The 27,078-nt window shown below is 40.2% G+C and overlaps 1 long non-coding RNA gene across 2 annotated transcripts in view; it reads left to right on the forward strand.

Moving 5' to 3' along the window:
- The first annotated feature begins 832 nt into the window (after nucleotides 1–832).
- Nucleotides 833–27,078, forward strand: part of LOC122088303 — a 29,391-nt gene continuing 3,145 nt past the window's right edge. The window contains exons 1-6 of one of the 2 annotated variants that reach the window (XR_006143038.1): nucleotides 3,102–3,150; nucleotides 3,269–3,335; nucleotides 3,636–3,643; nucleotides 3,733–3,788; nucleotides 19,857–19,889; nucleotides 20,344–20,388. This is a non-coding gene — a long non-coding RNA (uncharacterized LOC122088303). Of the gene's footprint in view, nucleotides 3,789–19,856; nucleotides 19,890–20,343; nucleotides 20,389–27,078 lie in introns of both variants that reach the window. The other variant, XR_006143037.1, reaches the window with a different exon arrangement.

Genomic DNA, 27,078 nt, shown 5'->3' on the forward strand with positions numbered 1-27,078 from the left:
AGAATTTCGAAACCCAGAAGCTGGAACTTATGAGATCAGATGATACACCAAATAATAGGGTTAACCAGCAGTAGGAATAGAATCCTAACAGTCCACAAACAATAATAAACTCCACAGAAACAGTGGAGGACAGAGCCAGATCTATCAATTTCAGTGGGCAGAATCTGAACTACCCAGAATAGGCCAGAATAGGGAGATCTTTGATAACTCAGCAACCTGAGGTCAGAAGGGCCTCAACTCTGGATCGAGTTCCCCTTTGTATGGGTGGAACCTTAGGTTAAAATCTCAGCCAAAACTGACCATGGGATAGGCCTGGGCAGAAGTTGAAGTTTTTTCACAGGAATGCCTATCGCTGGACAGAATTGAGAATAAGAAGGACTACTATAAATACCTGTAACAGTAGGGCAGTAGTAGAGTCTAGAAGAAGAAAGGAAAATAACACTTGAAAGGAACCTCTTGGGCTTCACACCGCAAAGAGTCAATTGGATCAAATACCAATTTCTTCAGCTTTGATCAAACACAAGACCACCACTTTTATCACACACAAAGCAAACTCAGAAGAGCAACAATAACATAGCTTTTCATTGATAAAATCGTTGGAGGCTTAATGGGAGCCCTCTTCTTTATTTATAATAATGATGGGGGTTACATAAAATAGAAACTAACTTTAGTTTCCAAAAATTGAAATATAAATTCAAAAAATAGAAGGTCCTCTAGTTACTAAAACTGGAAATAGAAACTACGAATTAAAAGTACTGAAATTAGAAACTAAATAAACTGGATTTAGAAACTAAATCATAAACTAAATAACCCCATCAATCTTTAACTAAAAAGGAAACTAATGATAAAAGGAAACCAACTAACTACTAATCCCGTACTCAATCTTAGAGCCCCTCTTTTAGATCCATAAAAGTGGCTCAATACACTCCAAATCACATGGATTGAAGGCCCAACACATATACAACCCAACCCCAGGCTTATTCCTAATAAAACAAGCATTTTTTGGTGATTAATCTGCATCATTTGGTGTTTATCTCCATAAATGATTCCGTTGAATAAAGATAAGGCCACCAAATAAGAGTAAATGTTCCCATAACTTTTCAAGCCCAGTTTTGAAACCTCAAGCAGTGGATACTAATGCTTGAACATTTTCCCTAAGAAATGGCTGGAAAATGCAAGTGCAAAATATAAACTCATCTGTAAGAAACCAAAGACAATACCGCCAAATATAAATCCCTGCAGATAATAATTACTTGCCTATTATCATAATTCCATGTAATTGAGAATTTGATGTACATAAATCATACTATTGACATATTTATCCAACAAAGGGACCTTTGACCCTAGTTAATGATTGAGTCAAGGCAAGTAAGCAAGTGTTTCAAGCACTTGAACTCAAGATTCAAAACCAAACAAAACATTTCAACAAACTAGTTTCATAAACCTTTTGAACTCAACTATACATAACTACAGAATTATTAAAGGGGAAGAGAAACAAATAAAATCTAGGAAAGTGGTTACTGCAACACTAGATAAAGAAACGAACCTGTTTATGGTTGAGTGCAAGACTGAACAAGAAACAAGCTATCAAATCATTTTTATGGAAGATGGAAACAACAACTCCTATTATGAAGCCCAAGTTAATACAGTTGTATCAGCAAGGAACCCACATAATATAAGTTTACTTTCTTCTCTTGATGCATATATATATATATATATATATAAAGTTGAAAAAAGGAGGAAGTAAAACTGGATTTTTGATGCACAATCGCTTCAGACCTGAAAATGGCTGTGATCAATTAGGATAAGACAGGGGCTAACTAAAATCATAGCAAGATGCCATGCAATGCCTTCTTTGTGGCCACTGCGGTGACCGGTGTAGTATACCCTGATGAAGCATAGAACTGCAGGGAAAAAGATGAGGGCATTGGCTGACAACACTGTCCACCTTATGAGTTCTTTAGAGGAAAGAAGACTTTCTAAAATCTTACCAAAAATATGAGGTGTGGGTTCTGCTTGTTTGAAACCATTATGTGGGTAGAGATTGGGTTTGGGGAAGGCCTGAGTTTCACAATGAAGCAAGATTACTCAAGGGGGTCTTAGAATCCAACAACAGTTGCTCCTGCAATTCAACCTGCAATCTGAAGGTTTTCTCCCTTACTTATCAGACACCCTCAAGATCAAGGGCCGAAGGGCATACTAGGGACAATGGTGTGGAGTTGGATGTCAGCCCCACATCCACTCCTTCCGAATCCTGGGCAGCTGGCAGTTGAAGCTTACCACCCGATATGGGGATATTAAGTTTAGGCTCTAATGCATCTGGACTCAACCACAACCTGATGTGGGGCTTGGCCTAGGTTGACTTTTTGCCCAGTCGATCCTGGCCGAATGACCCTACTTGACTGAATAGTAAACTAAAATCCAAATATCTAGACAATGATATATTTCTAATGGTTGTTGGGTTCAAGACTATAGTGGACAAATTTACTTCAATTAAGGTCTTGTTACACAGAAGCTGACGACAATCTTATCCCCCAGGAAAAAAAATGTTGCAAAGTTACTTATATATGGAATGAAGAAAAAAAAAAAACTTTTGTTTGCCTTGTTCATCATCTTCTCAATCTTCCTCTCTTGAACTTTCTTCGTCGCTCAATTAGTGCCATTTTAAATGTCATTAAAAGCCACTCATCTTTGAAAATGATGAGTCCTATGACAATTCCACATCCATAACCAATCAACATGGATTTCCAATCAAATTCAAAGTCATTTGCTGACTTTGATTCCTCACCTTGTGGCAGCACTAATAGAGAAGATGAGGGGAAGAGAAGAGGGAGAAGAAGAGAGAAGGAGATGGAAACCGAATATGGGAGAGAAAAGATTCCTCTCCCCTATTTGATTTATTGACATGACGTAAGAAATTATATACACCTCCCTAGGGAGGTAAAAGGTAAAAAATTATAATTATAACATAAGACAATGAGGTACTAAACTAGTGCCCAAACTACCCTTATTACATAAACAATAGCAATGTGTTGTTATTCAAAGATTGCTTATGAAGGTTTGTTCACCAAATTGTTGCTCCATAACAATCTTTTGGTGCTATTTTTTAGGGCTCTTTGATGGGGCTTTTCTTTATCTTCATTTGTCGAGGTAATCTGTGATTTTCTTCCGTATCCTCTTTGTGTTGGTTTGGAGATAAGTTCTTTTAGTAATTAATTGTACACGACTTTTCTGAGCAAATGGGTTTTTTCCTCGTCATGTCTTGTAGCCATTCCATCGTCTTTAGATGTGGTAATCAATGCAGAGATTTCCTTGCTAATGGTTGGTTATTATAGGTAAGTTTCTCTTTTTTTTGCAACTCTCTTTCTCTCTCTCGTTCTATTTCTTACTCAAGAACTGCAAAATTCTTACAAGAAAGAATTAATGTTTGGTAAGGCAAGGTGCTTTAATCAAATGTGACGTTTATTGATGAGCATAGTCTTATTGGAAGAATTCTATACAGTGATCTTGATCTGTTTATACATGAATCTTTTGGTTTGGACATGATCACTAGGAATATTGATTATGAGGTTGTAAAATATATTACCCATGATTTCATTGATAGAACTGTTAAAGCACATTACATAATTATTCAGTTGTGCAGGTGAGTTGATTTGATATTGTCTGATCTTATCACTGATTCCAGCCGTAGTTCCTTGATTCCTACACATGTTTTGTTTATGCTTTCGAAAGGGTTGAGTAGATCCATTTTCAAATGCAACTCGGGAAGAAGCTGCTAAGATCCTGAGGTTGGTAGCTACAAGAATACCTGACAATATCACAATCTATGCATATATAGGGGTGGGCTTGTAAATATATGACAATTGGTGTTAATATCCTATCCCTATATACATCTTTTTCTGATTTGGAAAAAGAATACGCTTAGAATCCTATGAACTCTGATATAGTATCACTAAGTCAAGTATATGGGTGATCAAATGATTGACATTCTCAGTTGTTTGGGTTCTTTTATTTTATCCATGGGAGGAGTTATTGCATGTCTCTTTTCTGCCTTTTCATTTGCAACAACATTGGAAGAGAAAAAGGGTGGGGTGGGGGGTTAAGACGGCAGGTTTTAGAAAAAGTACTTTGGTATAGGGAGTCATTCTTTAGGTTAAATGATTCTTTTTTCTACAACTTATGTTCAATGAAAGAACGTTTATATTTCATACTTTGTCATCTTGTCATATTTAACTGTCTATTAGCACTTTCAGAATTATAGCTTTTGAAAATGTTATTGAGCTATTTGGCTCCTTGTAAGAGGATTTGCCCATTTTACACCTGGTGGCATATAGTTGTCTAGATGCATGTTTGTTTTTATATGCACGCCAAGATTGGATTATGGTCCTTCCTCCACAATGTTACCGAATGTTTTCTTTCCACGAAAAGGCAGGGAATATTTTTTTAGGAGTTAAAAGGAAAAACCAACTCTTGCCATATTTATGCATGTTGTTAACTGAAATGTTTTTGGCTGAATAATGTAGGACTAGATTGGACACCCAACTAGACCCAAAATTGCAGGAACTTTTAGACCAAAGAACAACCACGTAATATCCACAGTAATCCATGGCAGATTTGTATTCCAGCAAATCAAAATCAGACCACAGAAATAAGAATATCAGCAACTATTGATCACAGTGTTCAAAACACCTAACTCAGATTTCAATAGATCCAAGGGACTGATATCCAGGAGTATTAATGGAGGCAGCAGTCCAAAAATAAAAGAACAAAACAGCAGAACATAATGAACAGTTAAGAATATCGATTCTGTTAAAATTTCTGACAGATGCACTACAGGACAAAAATCCAGAGATTTTGAATATCTCCCAAACGACAACTCAGAACCAGTCCTCCTTTGGGTTGATCCACAAGGAATGCCAGGGGAACAATCGACCTCAATTTGAGGCCTAAACAAGGGCTGGAACTAGCTCCAGCAAAAGAGGCCGATTGCTCTGTTTTGCAGAAATTCTGGGCAGAAAATAGAAAGAACACTTACCTGGTCGCAGCAGCCTTAATCCTTAAGAATGGGACTGAAATTAATTGAGAAGAACAGTAGAAGAGAAGGGCCTCTTGGACTTCACGCTACAACGAGTCGTCGGATCACACACCAACCCTATCCTTGATCAAATACAAGGTTCAGCCATGGGAAAACCCAGCGGCAGCAACATGGAGCTTCTTTTTAATTATCAAAATCGTGGCTCATGAAAGAGCCCTCTTCTTTATTTATAATGATGGGGAGAGTTTACAAATAATAGTCACTCAGAGTTACTAAATCTGAGTTATTAAAAACTGATTACAAGAAGTTACTAAAAACTGGAAATTGGAATCTAAAGAAAATAGAAACTAGTCTTAAACAAAAATTAGAAACTAACAATAACTTGAAATTAGAAACTAATTTAGGACTTAAAAATAGAAACTAAATAAGAAGCTAATAAATTACTAATAATCCCCATCAAACCCAAACCGTGGGTTAGGCAACAGTCTTGGTCGACCTCAGCCTAAGGTGGTGGTCGACCCTCTTCCTTCTTCTGGAATATGTCTTCAAGTCTGCATCACTGAATTTCAATTTTGTTGGTCACCACTACCAATTGGTATGCAGTATTTGAATTTTGTTGGCTTGTTTTACCCTTGCCTCAATTCTATAGTCGTTCAAACTTGAGATGAATGGTGGACATTGCATCTTGTTGCAAAATTGAGTATGAATGATGGGCTCCTTTAGTTATAGCCGATAGACTTCTCTTTTCCCTTGGAAATAATTTGCACATCCATGCTAGTATAGGATGGTTTTGTTTAAAACTGTTTTCAAATTTGGTTATTGGTTTTGACATGTTTAGAGTAAAACCCAAACCACCCCACAAATCCTTAACCGGTCTTGGTTTGAGTAGAGGGCCTAATTGCATTTGACCCATTGGGTCAGCCTGCTCTAGAACTATACTGACTTAGGCTGGCACCATTTGTAGATAGGCCGACGCCGTTTGCCATATGGCCAACATTAACAACATATCGGCTTGAGGCCATTACAGGCTGGTTCTGCAGTATCTATTGGATTTTCCGGATTTTGATATGAGACATTGTTCATACCACTTCCTTGCTTCCTAAGGATTGCTCTTGGACATAGTCTAAGACCCTAAGAACATCATACAAGACTCTAGAACCCCAAGAAACAAAGGTAACCCTTCTTTGGCTATGGAGGAATATTTTCTTCCAAAAAAAGAGGAACTTAGATGTCTCTTTTATAAAAAAAAGAAATCCTACAAGAAAGGAAGCTATTAGAGCTTCCTTGGTCGACTTGAAAGCCCCAAGGCTATAAATATATGACCACACTCATGTTTTTAGAGGATTCCTTGCATATTGCATTGGTACTCTTATGTATTGGAATCATTATTGGAGTTGTTTAGCTACTCTAATTTCTACTTGGAAGTCATTTATCTTGAGCCTATGCCCCTCCAACCACCAAACATTCTTCTGCAAAGTTGTAGCTATGTGAGTCTTATTCCTTTTAATTTTGGTTTCTTTTAATTTTTTTTTCTATGATGGGTTACATCTTCTGCACAGGTCACTACTGCCCTTAGTAGGGCAATGGTGTCGTGCACCAGTTGTCACACCCCGCCTCCACTCACCTGAAGGATGGCGACATGGACATGCACACGTGTCCACAATCCATCCAGGATCCACGATGCAGTATTTTAAGTTCATAAGATTATGAAATGATTCTAAAATCACTTACTTATAATATAAACAAAATATATTAACTGGTGATTTCTATTGATATTTACCATATTTAAACAAAAGAATGTTTTCACACATCTAGATCATAATTACAGTTATGCCGTCATAGGGCTACATCTGTTAAGTGCAAAAAGAAAAAAAAATTAGAAGATGATACTCCCATCCTCAGCGTGCTCCATATGCACAATCATCGCACACACATCCATCCTCGTACGCAACCATCTCCTTATCCCAAAGGTCACCTCTGTAGAGAGCCGGAACCTCGATCACAGTTTCCAAAGGATTTCCTAAATCAACATCTAAAATGGGGCAACAATGGGGGGTGAGCTTCCACGAAGCTCAGTGAGGGGTAACACACAAGCAATCATGACAATCCAAGAAAATGCAATAGTATAAATATTCATGCCCAACCACATCAATATGAATGCAATTATATACATTATATGAATGCAATGACATGACCCATTTATTATCAAGCAATTCTAAGCAACAATTTCTAAGTCCAAAGGGGGTATAAGTGCTACTGCAACATAGGTGTTATCCCTAGTCATGAATGTACATTATCAGTCCCCAGGGATACAAGCTAGTTAGGGGTCAGGAGCGTGTTGGTTCCGGAACCACATTGTTACCAGGCAAACCCCTATTAATAATCCTCCCATAATACCATTACATCGAATCCAACATCGCATGTAGGGTATACAAGTCACCAAATCAAACATCGCGTGAGGGTCTGTCACGACGTTGGCATCTACGCACCCCAGTCATCGAAAATTGTCCCCAACCACAGACCGTCGGACGAGAGGATTAGCCAATACGTAAATCCCTATTGGCAAGGGTTGTAGCACTAGGTTGGTTATTCTAGCCCAATGTATTCTAATATGCCACAACACATTTCAATCATACTTATACACACACTCACCCTGAGTATGCATTGTCGCCGGCACCAACCGTTGGCCACCCTGCACCCCAGTCACCACACACACACACACACACATACACCCACCCTGAGCATGCAGTGCCGTCGGCACCAACCGTTGGCCACCTTACACCCCAGTCGCATACACACACATACACTCACCCTGAGCATGCAGTGCCGCCAGCACCAACGTTGGCCACCCTGCACCCCAGTCACACACACACACATGCACAATCATAACCATATTCTCATGCCACATCAACACTTTATATAAGGAATAATATAATAACATGTAAAATGATATAATTCATCCATATATGCATTATGATACAAGCATTCCATAAAAGCACACAAAATCCCCTCACATCGAGTTCTAGATGGCTATAGATAGTAGATGGTTTCGTGTTGCATGCTCCCGTCACTTCTCGGTTCAACTCCTAGGATACATAGTGTTTTTAGGTTATTCGGTTATTCATAGAGGAGTGGGACACTAGGACTCGTGCCCAAATAAAAGGATTAAAAATTAGATTTAAAATGGTTCACCGGTGGATGATCATCCGCCAGTGAGTTCACTGGTGGACAAATCAGAAAGGGATGCAAATCCTGTAATATTTTCACCGGTGGATGGTCCCTGCCTTCACTAGCTGGCCGGTGACCATCAACCGGTGAAGTTACAATAGGGGTTTCCTTGCCCAGATGAGCCCTATAGGCCCTGTGGCCCCTGTGTATGGTGGTGGGAGTGCATGTTGCTCAGTGGGGTGTCATTACCCAACTCTATTCTTTCTCTCTTCTCTTTTACATAGTTTATAGCTTAGGTTTTTGTGATTTTTAGAGTGGGTTTGTATGTAGGGCACTCACACACACCACACCTAGCTTAGGTTTAGTGTAGTTGCTGAGTTTAGTTCAATATAACATCATACTATGGATTTTAAATGAGAAATTGTAGAGGGTTTGAGTAGAACACTGTCTAGGGTTTAGTTACCCCAATTTTTAGGGTTTTGGATAAGGGTTTCATAGGGAATTGTCCTTAGACCCAAGGTTGAGTGAATAACCTTGCCAAGGCCCTCCCATTTGGTAGTCTTTATGGTTGGGTAGGTGGGATTTGGTTGGGTCTCCATTACTTCTAATACAGAGTGAAGGAAGGAGAGAGAGAGAGAGATTTGTGTGTGTGTGTGGAGAGATGAGCATATGGGCTTACCTCAAGAATGGAGCCCTAACCTTCCTCCTTCCTTCCTCCCTTGCTCTCCTTCTCCTTCTTCTTCTTTCTCCCTCTCCTTATTTCTATTTTGGTAGGAGAAGAAATGCATGGTAAGAGTCCTATTTATGTCCACTTAAGTCCCACTAAGGGCTGTTTGGGAAATTAATGGGTTTTTACTCAATACTGGGTTATTCCGCTATTCGGCACTAACGGGTCCGCTTCGAGGTATCCCGCCACATTAATCAACTCCCTAACATATTGTTCTATCAATATGGATGGGTTTGGGGAGCACGATCGTGAGGTCTCAGGTGCCACGGCGAAATAACCCAAAACTGGCCTGTGCACTCACCGTATGGTGTTCACTGGTGGATGTTCCATCTGACGGTGACCATCAACCGGTGAAGGCTGAACTGGTCACTTTGTACGGAGATCTCTCCTTAGTCTGAGTGGGGCCTTCTCCAGGGTTTCTAGTGTCTGTGTGAGGTTCAGTTGACCTTCCCCTTCGGGTTTGGAATCTCTTCCAATTATTTAAGCATGGGTAGCGGGTGCAAGTGGGGTCGCTCTTCCTTCCTCGATAAAAGACAGATGCAACCCAGTACTCACTGGTACTGGTGTCCTCCGGTGCCACAGCTGAACATTAAAATAGTGAGTTTTAGGGTTCGGGTATAAAATTTCACCCTCCTTACAAGAAATTTCATCCCCGAAATTTGACGTACCTGGTGATCCAAACAACTGAGGATATTTCTTTTTCATTTCTTCCTCACATTCCCAAGACGCTTCTTGTCTGGAGTGATTCCACTTGACTAGTACATTAGAAATAGTCTGATTGCAGAGAATGTGGTCTCTCTGATTAATGATTTCTTCTAGCTGTTCTACATACTTCCAATTAGTGTCTAGTTCCAAGGGTACATGTGTCAAAATATGAGCTGGATTGAAAACGTACTTCTTGAGCATGGAAACTTGTAATACATTATGAGCTCCTTCTAATTCGGGTGTCATAGCTACTGGGTAAGCTACTGTTCCGACTCGACCCAATATCTCGTAAGGTCCCATGGATCGAGGACTTAGCTTTCCCTTCTTACCAAACCTCTTCACTCCTCTCATTGGGGACACTTTCAGAAAATTTTTATCACCTACCTCAAACTCTAGGTGCTTTCGTCTAGATTGAGCCGCCTGAATTCTCTCCCTGATTACATCCACTTTCTCGCAAGTGGTCTGGATCAGTTCTGGACCTAGGATCCTCCTTTCTCCAACTTCATCCTAATGCAAAGGCATTCTGCATTTCTTACCATACTGGGCTTCATAAGGTGCCATGCCTATAGTAGCCTGGTTGCTATTGTTGTAGGAGAACTCTATGAGTGACAAGTGCTCATCACAACTATAGCTCATATCCAACACACAAGCCCGCAACATATCCTCTAGGGTCTGTATAATCCTTTCTGATTGCCCATCTGTCTGTGGATGGAATGCCGTGCTGAAATTCAGTTATGTCCCCATTGCTATCCATAGACATTTCCAGAAGTTGGAGGTGAATCTGGCATCGCGGTCAGAGACAATGCTTGCTAGCACGCCGTGTAATCGGACAATATTGTCAACATACAATTGAACCAACTTTTCCATGGAGTAAGTAATCTTCATAGGGATGAAGTGGGCCACCTTGGTCAGTCGGTCTATGATTACCCAGATTGTGTCATTCCCCTTTTGAGTATGTGGCAGTCCTGTGACAAAATCCATGGTAATGTTTTCCCATTTCCATTTTGGTACGGGTAGGGGTTGTAATAAGCCGTGTGGCCTTTGCCTTTCTGCTTTGATCTGTTGGCAATTCAAGCATCTGGCTACATGGGTAGCTATGTCAGTTTTCATGCCACACCACCAATAGGACCTTTTCAAATCCTTGTACATTTTTGTACTACCTGGATGGATGGAGTAGGGTGAACTGTGAGCTTTCAATATTAAGTCCCTCATCTCTTCATCCTTTGGTACGCAAAGCCTATCCTTGAACTTGAGGACCCCATCTTCAGTCAACTTGAAATTTAAATTCTTTTGTCTTCCTTCTTTGATATCGCTTACTATCTTCTGAAGATCCTCATCTAGTACTTGGGCGGTTTGGATTTTCCCCACTAACGATGGTTGTATCATAAGTGCAGCCAAGGTCACTGTCACCTCATTCATTAGTAGTTCCAAATCCATTCTTCTAGCTTCCTCAATCAGCTGTTCATTCATAGTCAAGGCTGCTAGGGATAGAGTCTGAGACTTCCTACTCAATGCATTAGCCACTACTTTGGCCTTCCCCAGATGGTAATGGATGGTGCAATCATAATCCTTCATCAGTTCCAACCATCTTTTTTGTCTCATATTCAGTTCCTTTTAGGTGAAAAAGTATTTCAAACTCTTATGATCGCTGTAGATATCACTCTTTTCCCCATATAAATAATGCCGCCAGATCTTTAAAGCAAAAATGACCACTGCTAACTCCAAGTCATGAGTGGGGTAATTCTTTTCATAGTCCTTCAGCTGTCGAGATGCGTATGCTACAACCTTGCCATTTTGCATCAACACACAGCTTAAGCCCAACTTGGATGCGTCACTATACACTACCATTCCGGCGTTGCCTTCTGGGATAGTGAGTACTGGAGCTGTTACTAATTTCCTCTTCAATTCCTGGAAACTTTCTTCACATTCCTTAGACCATTCAAATTTCACTCCCTTCTATGTTAGTCGAGTTATAGGTCCAGAAATGCGTGAGAAATTTTCAATGAACTTTCGTAACCCCAGGAAGCTACGAATTTCACTTGCATTCTTAGGTGCCTCCCATTCTACCACAGCCTTTACCTTCCCAGGATCAACTTCAATGGCCTTCTCTGAGACAACATGCCCTAAGAAATGTACTTGTGTAAGCCAAAACTCACATTTACTGAATTTTGCATATAATTGCTTCTCTCTCAATCTCTGAAGGGCAAATCTCAAATGGGTAGCATGTTCCTCTCAGCTCTTCAAATAGATCAAAATGTCGTCGATGAACACGATGACAAAGTTGTTTAACATATCGTGGAATACTCTATTCATCAGCTCTATGAACACTGCAGGGGCATTGGTTAGTCCAAATGGCATAACTAGGAACTCATAATGTCTATAATGGGTCCTAAAAGTTGTCTTCCTGATGTCACCCTCTCTGATCTTGAGTTAATGATAACCATATCTGAGGTCAATTTTGGAGAACGTGGTTGCACCTTGCAATTGATCAAAAAGATCATTGATTCTGGGCAACGGATATCTGTTCTTGATAGTTAGCTTATTGAGTTCCCTGTAGTCTATGCACACTCTCATTCTCCCATCATTCCTAACAAAGAGTACCGGTGCTCCCCATGGGGGGACACACTAGGTCAGATGAACCCTTTCTCCAATAATTCTTGTAATTGTTCCTTCAACTCCTTCAATTTTGACTGTGCCATTCTATATGGAGCTTTTGATACAGGCGCTGCCCCAGGAATCAGATCAATAGTGAATTCAGTCTCCCAGTCCGGGGCTAGTCCAGGTAAGTCATCAGGAAAGACGTCTGAGAATTCCCTCGCTACTTCTATTTCCTCTAGCTCTCCTTATTTATGTCAACCACGGACGCCAAATAAGCCTCACATCCTTGCTCTAGTAATCTTCTCACTTCAAGTGCAGATATCACTAGTTTCTTGGACTTCTTGATTTTTCTCCCTTTATAAACAAACTCACCCCCTTCTCAAAGTTTGAATACAATTTTCTTCTCAGCACATAAAACACATGCCCTATAGGCTGAGAACCAATCCATACCTAAGATAACGTCGAAGTCACGCATCTCTAATTTAATCAAATGAGCAATCATGTCCCGACCATAGACTTGAATAGGACACGGCTCATAAATCTCCTATAATCCTACTTTACTCCCAGTTGGTGTGCTAATTACTAACTTGTGTATTAACATTTTTGGCTTGATATCCATCTTAGTGGCAAAAGTGGGGGATACAAATGAATGTGATGCACCAGTATCGAACAAAACATATGCAGGGGTCATCGATATCAGCAAGGTACTTGTGACAACTCCAGGCAATGCCTCCGCTTCCTCAGTAGTCAGTGCAAACACTTTCCCTTGCAGTCTAGCTCCCTGTGGTGCATGAGCCTAACGGATGGCGGATAATGGCTACACTGATCTGGCTAGTCCTACATAGGGGTCCCCAAGTCTCCTCTGTGAGCAATTCTTTGCAAAGTGACCCATTTGCTGATAGACAAAACACCTCAAGGGAACCGTCTGAGACTATGCTACTGTGGGTCTAGGTGGTGGTGGGGCTTGTCCCGTTTCTGGTCTTCTATACTGACCTGAGGCTGCACAAGAATATGTTTCCTTACCAAACCTGCTAGGTGCCGCTGTCCTCTTCCCCTGCATGGCATGATAGTTCTCTCTTTGTTTGTCCTCAATGGATTTGGTAGCCTGAACCATCTGGGCATAACTGTGGAGGTACTGAGCCACTAACACAGCCCCTATAGTGGGTCTTAACCCTTTCTCAAATCTCTTTGCCTTTGCCCGATCCCCCCTCAAATGCTCAGGTGCGAAGAAGAAGAACTTCTCAAATTCTTATTGATATTCCAATGCAGAGTTGGACCCTTGTTTCAACTCCATGAACTCTGTTTCCTTCCTCTACCTCACACTATCTGGGAAGTATTTGTTGTAGAATGCCACTTTAAAGTGTTCCCATGTGAGGTTGGGCTGTAGGGCCACCAGGATGGGTTCAATGGACTTCCAACATGCTGCATTTGCCTTATTTTGTAGTTGGTAGTCGGCACACATCAGTTTCTGTTCTTCAGTGAGGGTCATTACCTTAAATGCCTTCTCCATTCCCTCTACCTATTTGGTGGGTGCCAAAGGGTCCTACGCAATCCCAGTAAAGTAGGGAGGCCTAAACTTTTGGAATGTTTCCATCACTTTCACATTGTCTATAGGTATAGGCAGTATGGCTTGGCTCTATGGTGTCATTTGCCCCTGTGGTAGTGGTACATCAGGTCGTGGGGTATAATGTACATTGGAGCCTTCTGGGTGGGTTGTGTGGTGAGCCATTTGTGCTGGGACTTGCTGTGCCTGGGGAATAGTGGTAGGAGCAACATTAGGTATTAGCTGTGTCTGGGTTGGAACAGCCTGTGCCTCTCGAGTCTGAAACATAGCATTGGTCTGTGCATTGAGACCCGTCATAAACTCCAGTTGTTGCTGTTGTAACCCTTACATCATCACATTTTGTTGCTGTTGTAGCCTTGCAACATGTAGCTCATAATTGACACTACATCCTGGGGAGAAAGTATAGATGGAGCAGGAGGGGCTCCCTGTGCTGTGGTATCGGGCACCTCTTCCCTACTTGGTTCCGAAGTCGGTGGCCGACCCGTAGCAGATGTAGTGGTACGGCGTGGCTGTTTAGGCTGCCGTCCCACCTGTGTTCGGGATTTTCTAGGAACCATGTGAACCTTCCTGTATAAGAGGTAACATAGGCAACTTAGTACAACTGAGCATGCATATTCAAGTCTTTACATGTACCCGCATCCTTCGTGTCCACATATTGAGGGAAGGAAATATGTAAAATGGACCCACATATATAAAGAAAAGAAAAGAAATTCTCACCCTTTTATCCGCTGGCGAGTTCACCGGTGGATGGATCCGCAAGGTCTGAAAAATCACCAAAAGGGTTCACTGGTGGATGCTCACCGGTGGATTGTAACTATTTCACCGGCCAGCCGGTGAACACTTATACTGTCTTTTAAAAGGGCTGGTCGAGAACTCCCATTTTCACCATAACCCCTTCTTTTTCTTGCCAAGATCGACCGGAGAGATGTCCCAAGGTTGGAAGAACATCATCCGGTGATTTTTGCCACCAATCCACACCACATTTCACGCAAGAGCAAGGTTTTCCTCCCATTGTGGCTAGATTTCAAATGTGCCTTTCCGTTTGTATACATTTAGTTGGATATGTACATTTGTTGTGTTTGTATGCAGCCATGAGTTCTAGAAGAGACACGGAGTCGAAATACTGCCAGACAGATTCCAGCTCCTCCAGAACCTAACTTTGACAGATTTTGGTTTAAATCTACGGAGAATGCGCAGAAATGGGGGGTGTTTGGAAGTAAACTTGTGGATTCCGGGAAGGCAATATTGCATGGTTAGATGCCTTCCTTTGGTATAGCGAGGCTGTTCTAGGCACTGGGTTGGTCACCCCTCTTGGACCCGGGGGACAGATGTTATCCTCGCTTGGTCCAAATGTTCTTTTGCAATTTGAGGGGCGAGGAAGTGGGGGATAATGATTATCGTCTCACGAGCCGAGTTATGGGAGTAGACCTCTCCTTCACCACAGTTGAGTTTGGTGCTATTACTGGGATTTCGAGCATCGGGGAGAGTGTATATTGTGCTCCCAAGACTAGAAGGGGAGCCTTCATACCCCAAGCTAGTTTAGATGAGATGTGTCGATAGTTGACTGGAACCACTGGTGGATGGACTAGGTTCAGTCGCTTCAGGACCACGCCTAAGGTGCTTTGTAGGGTAGTTCAGTTAAACATATTACCAGTTGGAGGTCATTCAATGAAGTTTCTCTTCTCCAGGCTTATGTTACCCTTTGCTTTTATGTGGGTCTCCAGATCAACCTCCCATACCTATTGATGTGGCATATGGCATACCGGGCCAAGTACCCAAAAGACAGAAATTTGCTTTACGAAAATCTCCTTACTAGCATTTTCGTACACTTTGGGGTTCCCTATGCTGACGAGCCTACAGGTGGAGCCAAGAGGTATCCTTTCGATTTACACTCCTTAGTGAAGATGAAGATTGACCTTAATGATGGTAGTGATGCTGAGGGGGTGCCGGTAATGGTCCCTATAAGAGGTGACCAGGATGTGCATATAGAAAACGACAAGGAGAGCGAGGAAGTTGGGGAGGATAGTGAAGATGATGGACCTCCATTGCGCAAGGCCGTAGGGGAACTGCCCCACCCCCTCCTTATACTTCATCTCAATATGCCGGTGGTGCTTCTTCTTCGACCGCACTGGGTGATGTAGTGGGTTGGGATCGGGTGATACAGGTTTTGGAAATAGGTTTTCGGGGTTTGAACACCCGTCTGGACAACATTGATGATAGGGTCAGTCATCTGGAGGTATGGACCCGTAGGTGGGACACTTCAGGCTGGCAGATACTAATCCAGTTTCTTCGGTACCACCCAGTGATCCACCCCAGCAGTAGTTTTTCCTAGGTCTTCCTATCTTTCAGTCTTCTTCTTAGGATTGTGATCCTCTTGTGTTTTATTTGTGTTATTAGTGTTATAAACTTGAGAGTTGTTCAACAGACAGTTATCGTTTATGTTATTTGCTCCTAGTTAAGTGTTGTATTCTCCTCTCTTAAAGTTGTAAGTTGAATTTGTTATTAATGAAATTATCAGTGTTATCGGCTTCTATCTTCAACTTGTCTCCTATGTGTGAACTATGATTTATGTACTTATCTTTAAGCTTTTATTTATAACCTAATCACCAGTAGTCCTAACATTTTATAAGTTTATGACTTAAAGCAGAGTATCGCGCTTTGATACCACTCGTTGTCACACCCCGCCTCCACTTACCTGAAGGCTGGTGACATGGACACGCACACGTGTCCACAATCCATCCAGGATCCACGATGCAGTACTTTAAGTTCATAAGATTATGAAATGATTCTAAAATCACATACTTATAATATAAGCAAAATATATCAACTGATGATCTCTATTGATATTTACCATATTTACACAAAAGAATTTTTTCACACATCTGGATCACAATTACAGTTATGCCCCCATAGGGCTACATCTGTTAAGGACAAAAAGAATAAAAAATAAAAGATGATACTCCCATCCTCAGCGTGCTCCAAATACACAATCTTCGCACACGGATCCATCCTCGTGCGCAACCAGCTCCTCATCCCAGAGGTCACCTTCGTGGAGAGCCGGAACCTCGATGACAGTTTCCAAAGGATTTCCTAAATCAACATCTAAAAAGGGGCAACAATGGTGGGTGAGCTTCCACGAAGTCCAGTGAGGGGTAACACATAAGCAATCATGACAATCCAAGAAAACGTAATAGTATAAATATTCATACCCAACCACATAAATATGAATGCAATGACATGATTCATTTATTATCAAGCAATTCTAAGCAATAATTGCTAAGTCCAAAGGGGGCTATAAGTGCTACTGTAACATATGTGTTGTCCCCAGTCATGAATGTACTTTATCAGTCCCCAGGGATACAAGCTAGTTGCGGGTCAGGAGTGTGCCGGTTCCAGAACCACATCGTTACCCGGAAAACCCCTATTAATAATCCTCCCTTAATACCACTACATCGAATCTAACATCGCATGTAGGGTATATCCGTCACCGAATCAAATATCGCGTGAGGGTCTGTCACGACGCTGACATCTATGCACCTCAGTCACTGAAAATTATCCCTAACCACGGACCGTCGGATGAGAGGATAAACTAATATGTAAACCTCTATTGGCAAGGGTTGTAGCACTAGGGTGGTTATCCTAGCCCAATGCATTCTAATATGCCATAACACATTTCAATCATACTCACACACACACTACACACATACACCCACCGTGAGCATGCAGTGCCGTCGGCACCAACCGTTGGCCACCCTGCACCCCAGTAACACACACACATACACCCACCCTGAGCGTGTAGTGTCGTCGGCACCAACTGTTGGCCACCCTGCACCCCAGTCACACACACATATGCACAATCATAACCACATTCTCATGCCACGTCAACACTTTATATAAGGAATAATATAATAACATGTAAAATGATATAATTCATCCACATATGCATTATGATACAAGCATTCCATAAAAGCACACAAAATCCCCTCACATCGAGTTCTAGATGGCTGTAGATAGTTGATGGTTTCGTGTTGTGTGCTCCGGTCACTTCTCGGTTCCACTCCTAGGATACATAGTGTTTTTAGGTTATTCGGTTATTCATAGAGGATTGGGACACTAGGACTCGTGCCTCAATTAAAAGGATTAAAAATTAGATTTAAAATGGTTCACTGGTGGATGATCATCTTCTTGTGAGTTCACCGGTGGACAAATCCGAAAGGGATGCAAATCCTGTAATATTTTCACCAGTGGATGGTCCCTGCCTTCACCGGCTGACCGGTGACCATCAGCCGGTGAAGTTAAAATCGGGGTTTCTTTGCCCAAATCAGCCTTATAGGCCCTGTGGCCCCTGTGTATGGTGGTGGGAGTGCATATTGTTCAGTGGGGTGTCATTACCCAACTCTATTCTTTCTCTCTTCTCTTTTACATAGTTTATAGCTTAGGTTTTTATGATGTTTAGAGTGGGTTTGTATGTGGGGCACTCACACACACCACACCTAGCTTAGGTTTAGTGTAGTTGCTGAGTTTAGTTCAATATAACATCATACTATGGATTTTAAATGAGAAATTGTAGAGGGTTTGAGTAGAATACTGTCTAGGGTTTAGTTACCCCAATTTTTAGGGTATTGGATAAGGGTTCGTAGGGATTTGTCCTTAGACCCAAGGTTGAGTGAATAACCTTGCCAAGGCTCTCCCATTTTGTAGTCTGTATGGTTGGATAGGTGGGATTTGGTTGGGTCTCCATTACTTCCAATAAAAAGTGAAATGGGAAGGAGAGAGAGAGAGATTTGTGTGTGTGTGTGTGTGTGTGTGTGTGTGGAGAGAGATGAGCATATGGGCTTACCTCAAGAATGGAGCCCTAACCTTCCTCCTTCCTTCCTCCCTTGCTCTCCTTCTCCTTCTCTTCTTCTTCTTCTTTCTCCCTCTCCTTATTTCTATTTTGGTAGGAGAAGAAATGAATGGTAAGAGTCCTATTTGTAGCCACTTAAGTCCCACTAAGGACTGTTTGGGAAATTAATGGGTTTTTACCCAATACTGGGTTATTCCGCTATTTGGGCCCGCTTCGAGATGTCCCGCCACATTAATCAACTCCTTAACATATTGTTCCATTAATATGGATGGGTTTGGGGTGCACGATCGTGAGGTGTCGGGTCCCACGGCGAAATAACCCAAAACTAGCCTGTGCATTCACCGTATGGTGTTCACAGGTGGATGCTCCATCCACTGCTGACCATCAGCCGGTGAAGGCTGAACTGGTCACTTTGTATGGAGATTTCTCCTTAGTCTGAGTGGGGCCTTCTCCAGGGTTTCTAGTGTGTGTGTGAGGTTCAACTGACCTTCCCCTTCGGCTCCGGAATCCCTTCCAATTATTTAAGCATGGGTAGCAGGTGCAAGTGGGGTCGTCCTTCCTTCCTCGGCAAAAGACAGATGCAACTTAGTACTCACTGGTACTGGTGTCCTCCGGTGCCGCACCTGAACATTAAATCAGGGAGTTTTAGGGTTCGGGTATAACACCAGTTATTTGTTTTTCCATTGGTTTTTTCTTAAACCTTTCTTCTTTAAGTCTCTTCCTTTGAACATGATTTTCTGAATTTTTATGGGGTTTTTCTTTTTTCAGTTTTTTCGTTCGTATTTTTTTATCTTATAGGCCTAATGGTATTTTTGTAATTTTTCTTGTTCATGAATTATCTGTGGTTTATTTCAATTTCCCTACCTTAAGATTCTGTTATATTATTTTCTTTATGTTTGCAAGACCCCCATCCCCATATTTGGAAAATTTTCATGTTTGAATGACATTCACATGTTAGGGGTATCTTGGTCATTTCATGTATTTGTAGTTTATTTGTATTCTTTAGCCTTTTCTACTATTTAACTTGTTTGTATGATGATTATAATTATTTGATCCCAACCTTATGTCTCCCATGATTTTGAATATACCAAGCCTGTGTATAGCGTGTATGTCATAGTTGGGGTCGTTTCGTAAGTTAAGCATGTTAAATGCTAAGTTAGGGTTTTTCCATATTCTTTCTTATGATTTTTGACACCTTTTGCTTTAAATGCAGTACATTAAACTATGCAGAACCAGCTGGATACGGGTATGTGGAATTAATGTCGTCTTCTTTATTTTATGCCATGTATTTTGAGTGTGATGTGTATTTTAGCATGTATGTATTTTAGTCAGCTCAACCATAATTTGCAATGCCTAGGGGGAAGTCCGGTTCTTACTAGATGGACTCTTCATTACCTTGTATTTGCATGCTAAAAAACATGAATATTAGTTTGGACACATGTCTATATAGATTAAATAATTTTCCTGGAACAATTGTTTGATGTACTAGTTCTTGACTATAATAGTGGCATTTAGTCATGGTTAAATTATGCACTTAAATCAAAGTTTGAATTTGTACAATCTTGTGTCAACCATTGGAAAGTTTGCCTAAATGGAGTAAGAATTTGGTTGAGCTTTCTTCTTTACTTAAGTCATAATTTTTTTTAGTGTTTACAGTAATTGTTTTTTTGCACATTGAATTATTGACCAATTGGTTACAGTGATTTCAAGATACAACCAAGGCCTCCAGGATCTGCTTTTATGAGGTAAACTGATAACTAAGCATTTTTAGGCTCACTATTGGTTTCAGGATTTCCTTTCCCCCCTTGATACTCTTCTAGACTGGGCTTTTATGTTTGCTTTTGTGGAGCAGTTACAATAGTATCTCTGATGGGGATAAACCTCTTTCTTAATATTTATGGAACTTAAGTAGTTATGTTTTTGAAATCTATTCTTTATGGGGCCATTCTATTTGGCCCTCAAATATTGAAACTAGATTGAGAGTTGGGGTTGTTGATAAGGAGATTCCGTTGCTTTCCTAGATTAGCAAGTTATTTCCTACAATCTTTATGCTTATTACTCAGTTGCAATTTTGAATGATTATACTTCAACCTTTTGTTTTTTGAATGTATTTTAATTAGTGATGGCTAAGACTTACAATCACCTCTTTGTATTTTATGTCGATTACTAGTAGATACTTTACCCCCTTTGTCTCTCAGTTGTTACAGATTGGTCTCTATGATTTATATCAAAATCCAGGTTACAAAAATATTTCCTTTGTTGTAGCAAATTTTCTAGTGTGTGCTTTGGGTATGTTCATCCAAGAGACAATTTGCGACAACAAAATGGTCTCTATGATTTATATTAAAATCCAGGTGACAAAAATATTTCCTTTGTTGTAGCAGATTTTCTAGTGTTTGCTCTGGGTATGTTCATCTAAGGCTCTTTCGAGTACCTTTTCCTTGTCTACCTCAACCCCATCTGAGGTGATCACAAACCCCAAGTCTGCCCAGCAAGCAAGAAGAAGATGCGCGTACTAAGCAACCATGCAAAGACTGAGCCAGCTGATCGTAGACCCCCCTAAGGGCGAAAAGACTTGATTGTTTGTAAGGCGTTCTCTTCGCAGATGTGCGCATCCGCGCACTTCCATTTCCTGAAGCAGTCATTTGACTGAATAGCAACCTTCCGAAAGAGGAAGTAGCTATTTTATGACTCTAATCCAGTCCAGAGGTTCACACACAAACCACACCTAACCCATTCAGTTATTACCTGTATTTTTTTAGGGGTCAATGTTCTTATGCTTTACTTAAGGTGGTATAGACATGTTCCACGTGGGCCTTGGGATGCCTAAGTAATGGGGAGTGATCAGATCCAGAGGGAAGGAGCTAAAAGAGCTAGGGCATGCCTAAATGATCATTGATGATGTTGTAAGGAAAGACATGCAGAAGCTAGGTCTTGACTCCAGTATGACCTCAAATAGAGCTGTTTAGAGGGTAAAGATCCATTTAGCCAACTGCTTTTAGGTGGGATGGCCTTGTGATGTTGCTTCATTTCTTCCTTTTTTTTTTTTATCTTTTTTCTTTTATTTTACCCTCGAGGATCTATGTAGCCGACCCTATTTAGTTGGGAAAAGGCTGAGTTGTTGTTGTTTTTATGATTTCCTAGTTTTGGGTCTATATTGTTGCTTTCTTTCTATTCCTAAGTTTTGGACCTTTATTTTTCTGAAGAGGAGAGGAGTTGGGGTTGTGATGGTAATGTGGTGGGGAGGGACTGTGGTAGATTTTGAGTTGTGGATTCTTCTTTTGCTGCTAAGATTTGTTTTTCCTATCTTTATTTGGGATTAAAAAAATTAAGGTTTCTTTTAGATGCATGCAACTTACTTGGTTTGACAACATCTTGTGTTTGTGTCCAAAGGAGGGTTGAAGGGTAAAATACACTTATATTGCTTGCTTTTTTCTGTTGTCTAAATAGTCCTTGCAAATATGATTGTCCGTTCAAGTCGTTGAATCCTTTACATTGGGAATTTACCTGGCAATATTGGTGAGTTAGAAGTGGAAGATTTTTTTAATAAGAGTATAAGGTGACATGTATTTATTGGAAGTTTTCCCATATAGAATAATTGTTCTATAAGATTTATACTTCTTGTACTGGTAGAATAATTGGTCTAACCTTTCCTGTAAAGGCATACTTTATAGCTTCTTGGTTATGGAAACACATTTCTATGTTATTGGTTAGTGAATGTCCTAGCTGAAACTATATTTTATTGATTGCTTTGCCTCTTTAATTTCTTTAAATGTTGATACTTTCAATTGTGAATATTAATTGTTGAAAGCTCTTTGGGGTGGGAAATTCCGATTCCTAATGGACCCGTAATATTAGATTGTCTCCAAAGACAGATCTTATTTCTGCACCATGATCGATGATCAATAATATCCCAATTTGTTAGTTCCAACTCAGTCTATGCTTAAGTAATATGATTGCATTGATTGTTCTCTATTTTTCCTTTGAATGAGATTTTTTTTATCATTCTTTTCTTGGTTTGTTTTCTTAGTTTCACTACAGATTTTTTTGAGAACTTCTTTCTTGAAACCCTAGGCAGAATTTTCAGAACTTTCCATTAATTTCTGCTGCTTCTTGTCCTATCCTTTTTGAGTCCTAAATTCTTGATTGCGCCCTTTACACATAGGTTAGTTCAGATTGTTTGATCCCTTATTGAAGAATCATCTTAATATTAGGTTTGAACGGCTAGGATTTTCTCCACAAAGTATAGAGTCAATCATTGTTGTTTTTATCTAAATTTGTGGATTGGTTCCCCTTTGGAGTTTTGTTGTATTCTTGTCTTCTTTTACCTCTTAATAAAACAATGGTCAGTTGGTCACTTATCAAATAAAATAAACTGACTTCCTGAAAACCTCAGGGGAAAAACGAAAGAAAGAGTTCAATAGAATCCAATTACATTAAGAGCACTGAATATAAACCATCAAGGTAAGGATTCAAACAACTCCTACATACGGTGAAGGGCCATCTAGAAATTTCTTTGGGTTAGAACCTAAGAACTCAGATCATAGCCTCTGTTACACTAATTATTAGAAGGACGAAGAAAGCTGAGAAGTTTATACCCAGAATTCAAATATTAACCCCCCCCCCAAAGTTAACTTCAGTAGAAAAAAATTGAAGCATGACCTAAACAAATCAATAATTGGGGCATAAGTCGCATTTTGGTGCGGACAGAAACTTGAGAAGATTTCAGTGGATGGATAAAGTTTTCTTCCTTAATATCCTCAACAAATATCAGGACTGGGATTTGGTTTGTTTGGATTCAGGCTTCAACAGATTAACATTTGAATGCATAGAATTTTCCCCTAATCTCAGAGAATTGCCAGAAATAGGGGCATGAATAAGCTCATGGTCTTCTAAGAGGTGTGCTGCCTGTAGAGATCATCATCTCACTAGTCTTCTAAGAGGGATGCAGATTGTAGAAATCACCAGTTAAAAGAATTAACTAGTAGGGCGGATTGAGGATTCTATGTTTCTAGCAGAAGGGGCTAAGAAGCATGTAGTGTGCCCATAGATAATGGGTCTCTTCGGCATATAAAGAGCAACTCAGTGCATGAGGCTCCCGCTATTGCAGGGTCTGGGAGGGGCAAAGTGTACGCAGCCTTACCCCCTGCTTCGTAGAAGAGGCTGTTTCCAAGGTTTGAATCTATGACCAACATGTTGCAATAGTGCAACTTAACCATTGGTCTCTTCTGCATATATAAGCTTCTATTCCTTATGGAAAGTGGAGGTGGTCAATTTCTAGATGAGAGATAATTAATCCACATACTTTTGATAAGCTGCCTTTGGTTTTTCTCCTCTTGAAATTTTATTGTTGCAGTATGAAAAGCAGACGTTGATGAGTATGTATACTCCTGTGTCTATTTTCTATTTTCAATAAATTAACTCTTTAGAATCCATCCAGAAGGAAGATAAGAGCAATTTCTAATGAAAAGTTGAGAACTAAAACCTGGATAGTGCTATTTTCAGGATCACTAGGCATAAATTGGAAACTTAGGACACTTTTGGGCTGATGAAATCAAATCTGATTTGAGTTGTTCCATCCTCCAGTTTGAGTTAATGTCAACTATGCCCAAAACTCATATTTTAGAATAAGTTCGAGTTAAGAAGATAGTTCAAGAGGAATTAATAGTCAATAGTACTAGACCACCGATTCCTTCTAATTTCACATATAAGCTCTTGAGAACTATTGGTGAATAGGTACTTGAAAGGGTAGAGTCGGAGCCATTACAGATCAATAACACCCAAGGACAACCAGAGATTTTACTTCAACCAGAAATATTAAAAAACAAAATATCAGTAAAAGAGATGAGAGAAAAGGAGAGAGTAGAAAGTACATGGTGTGGGAATTGAATCGACGACAGGCATAACGTGTGCGAGCACAAAACGATCGGCATGAGGCATTAGATTCTCCATGGCCCAAAGAACGGCACGTCGAAACTAAGCATAAGGAGCTCACCCTCCAACACTGACAAGCTTGGTTACTTGACTTCCATTCCAAACCATCGCCATTACTTTGATAAATCTCAAATTTAAGTATGATACTTAAAAAGGGTAACAGGTCTAGATAATGAGCAATTTTCCAAAAACATATAAAAAATATGTTGGCACCTCTTTTTTTTTTTTTTTGATGAATAAATAATTCATTACCAAGAGAGAGAAAGAATATATAAGGGAAAAAGGGGGGGGGAGGGAGGCTTAAGCCAACCCAAGGGGAACAAAGCAAAAACAAAACCTTACACAAAACTACCACGGACCAAAAAGAGAGAGAGAGAGAGGGGGGGGGGAGAGGGGGAGGGCTATAAGCAGTCAGGGGGGATGGAAGAGAGCAACCTGAAGGATACAAGAGGTAATGATATGGGAATTCCCAGGGGAGCTAGGGACGGGGCGGTTGTGTCGAGAAAGGAGGGCCTGGGCTTTGGAAGCAAACATCAACGGAGATAGATTTGCAAATCTTATCCGGGGAACGAGATTTGGCACCTCTTAACAGCTGCAGCATAGCCTATTCTTCCAGGACCTGGAGCAACATAAAACCTAGAAAGAGAGTGGTGAGGATGATTGTTAACATATCTACTCAAAATATTCCCATCACAAAAAACTTCATTTAGCAATTAAATTCACATCCATGAAACATACTATTTGCATCAAGTCAGGCAAGCATAAGCTGCTCAGGCCTTAATTAGTTTCGATGAATCTACTTAAAATTTTCATAATAATGTAACCAATATAAATTCGTTTTAAGACTTTATTCATAGTTTTCTTTCTAGTTACTCTAGTCATTTACTATATTACTTAGATTAAACAACATAACCTGACAGTTAGAGAAACACCGAGGAAATTGTCCTCCGCTCTTTGACTTGTTCAGGTTCAAGGCAATCCCGATGCAGATCTTCAGCATTTGCAGGGTTGCCCTGATTCTGAAAGTAGTGTGATCAACACATTTAACCATAAATGTCGCAGCTATGTAATGCTTTAACAAAGTAACAACAATCTGTTTTTGCATTATTGAAAACATAACAACAGATCAACTCTATTCAAATCGTAGTATTAATAAAAATTGCCTTAATGGGCATAGTCCTCCTTTATTTAGAGCAAAAATAGTAGTCCTAGTCCTTACAGTAGTCTAAGTAGGTAATGATGCATTATTCAACAGGAACATATCAAAGTTTTGGACTTACTAGGTTCTAGATGTTATTGGCTATGCAGTGGTGGAAGCAAGTTTGGGTGTGGATTTCTGCCTTTACTGTGTTATACATTCACAACTAGAAAGGCCGAGGATTGAGAGCCAGGCCTGAAACTGAGACGTGCCAGATCTTGTTTCGATTGTTCTACCCTGGGTTTCATTTCGGCCAGGCTTGAAACTGAGACCACATGGAGATTTAGGTCAGTATTGATAGAGATTTAGTTCCATGAGAAAGGCTGCCAATAGAGCTGATCCTAGAAAAACTTCTAAATTGTGTAGATTTCATTTCTTCATGATCCAACACCCATTAGACACTGCTTGATTTTTTCCCCCTCTCCATTGGTTTGCAAGTAATTTATTTTGGTTATTGGAGTTGTTGCATTCTGGATTGTAAAACAGGTAAGATCTGGGTAGAACTTAGTTTGAACTCCAAATTTTTACATCAGTGCTTTTTTTGCATCTAGTCATCAGAATTTGACTCAGCCCATTAATATGGGCTCATGGTCGACCAAAATATTTGTGGAACTATGGATATGGGTGGATCTGGAGATTTAAGCTTCCTTTTTTAGGACATTTGTCTTTCATAATAGATATATTCAATGTCCAAATCCAAACCAAGGACAAGATTCGGAATGAAATGATTGAAGTCTTCCTTGTGTTTCACAAGTAATTTGTTAATTCCCTTCTATTTTTAGAGTTTGAATTTCAGGCTGAATTATTTACTTAACAGAATTATATGTGAACTTCAACAAGTTTGATGATGATCCGAAGAAATCCAGTCAGATAATGTGTCACATTATTTTATTGAAAGAAAATATTGATTTCCCTTTTTTTCTGAAAAGGTGAAAATCTTCCTTCACTGAGGGTAAATAGTCTACATAATTTGATGCTTGATTGGGCTCCTAGAATAGTGAATGCAATCATCAACTCCCACCCTTTATTGTTGAACGTTCGAAATACTCCAATTAATTAGACCATCAGATCTGATGGATTAAGTGATTTTCTCTTCACTATGGGTGAAGGAAGTCCTTTCATTATTGTTGCTATATATGGGAGAGGGTTCGCTTAGCAAGAGCCATAGAGGATCACACCAATGAGCAGCGATGTCATTTCATGTGAGGAGGAAAGAGAGACACAAAAGTGCTCCAGTGGCTCAGAGAACTTTTTCTATTATTATTATTATGGAAAAATCATTTGCAAGTTGTGGCGCAACGGT

The sequence above is a fragment of the Macadamia integrifolia genome, chromosome 9 (assembly GCF_013358625.1).
Source record: "Macadamia integrifolia cultivar HAES 741 chromosome 9, SCU_Mint_v3, whole genome shotgun sequence".
Lineage (NCBI taxonomy): Eukaryota > Viridiplantae > Streptophyta > Magnoliopsida > Proteales > Proteaceae > Macadamia > Macadamia integrifolia.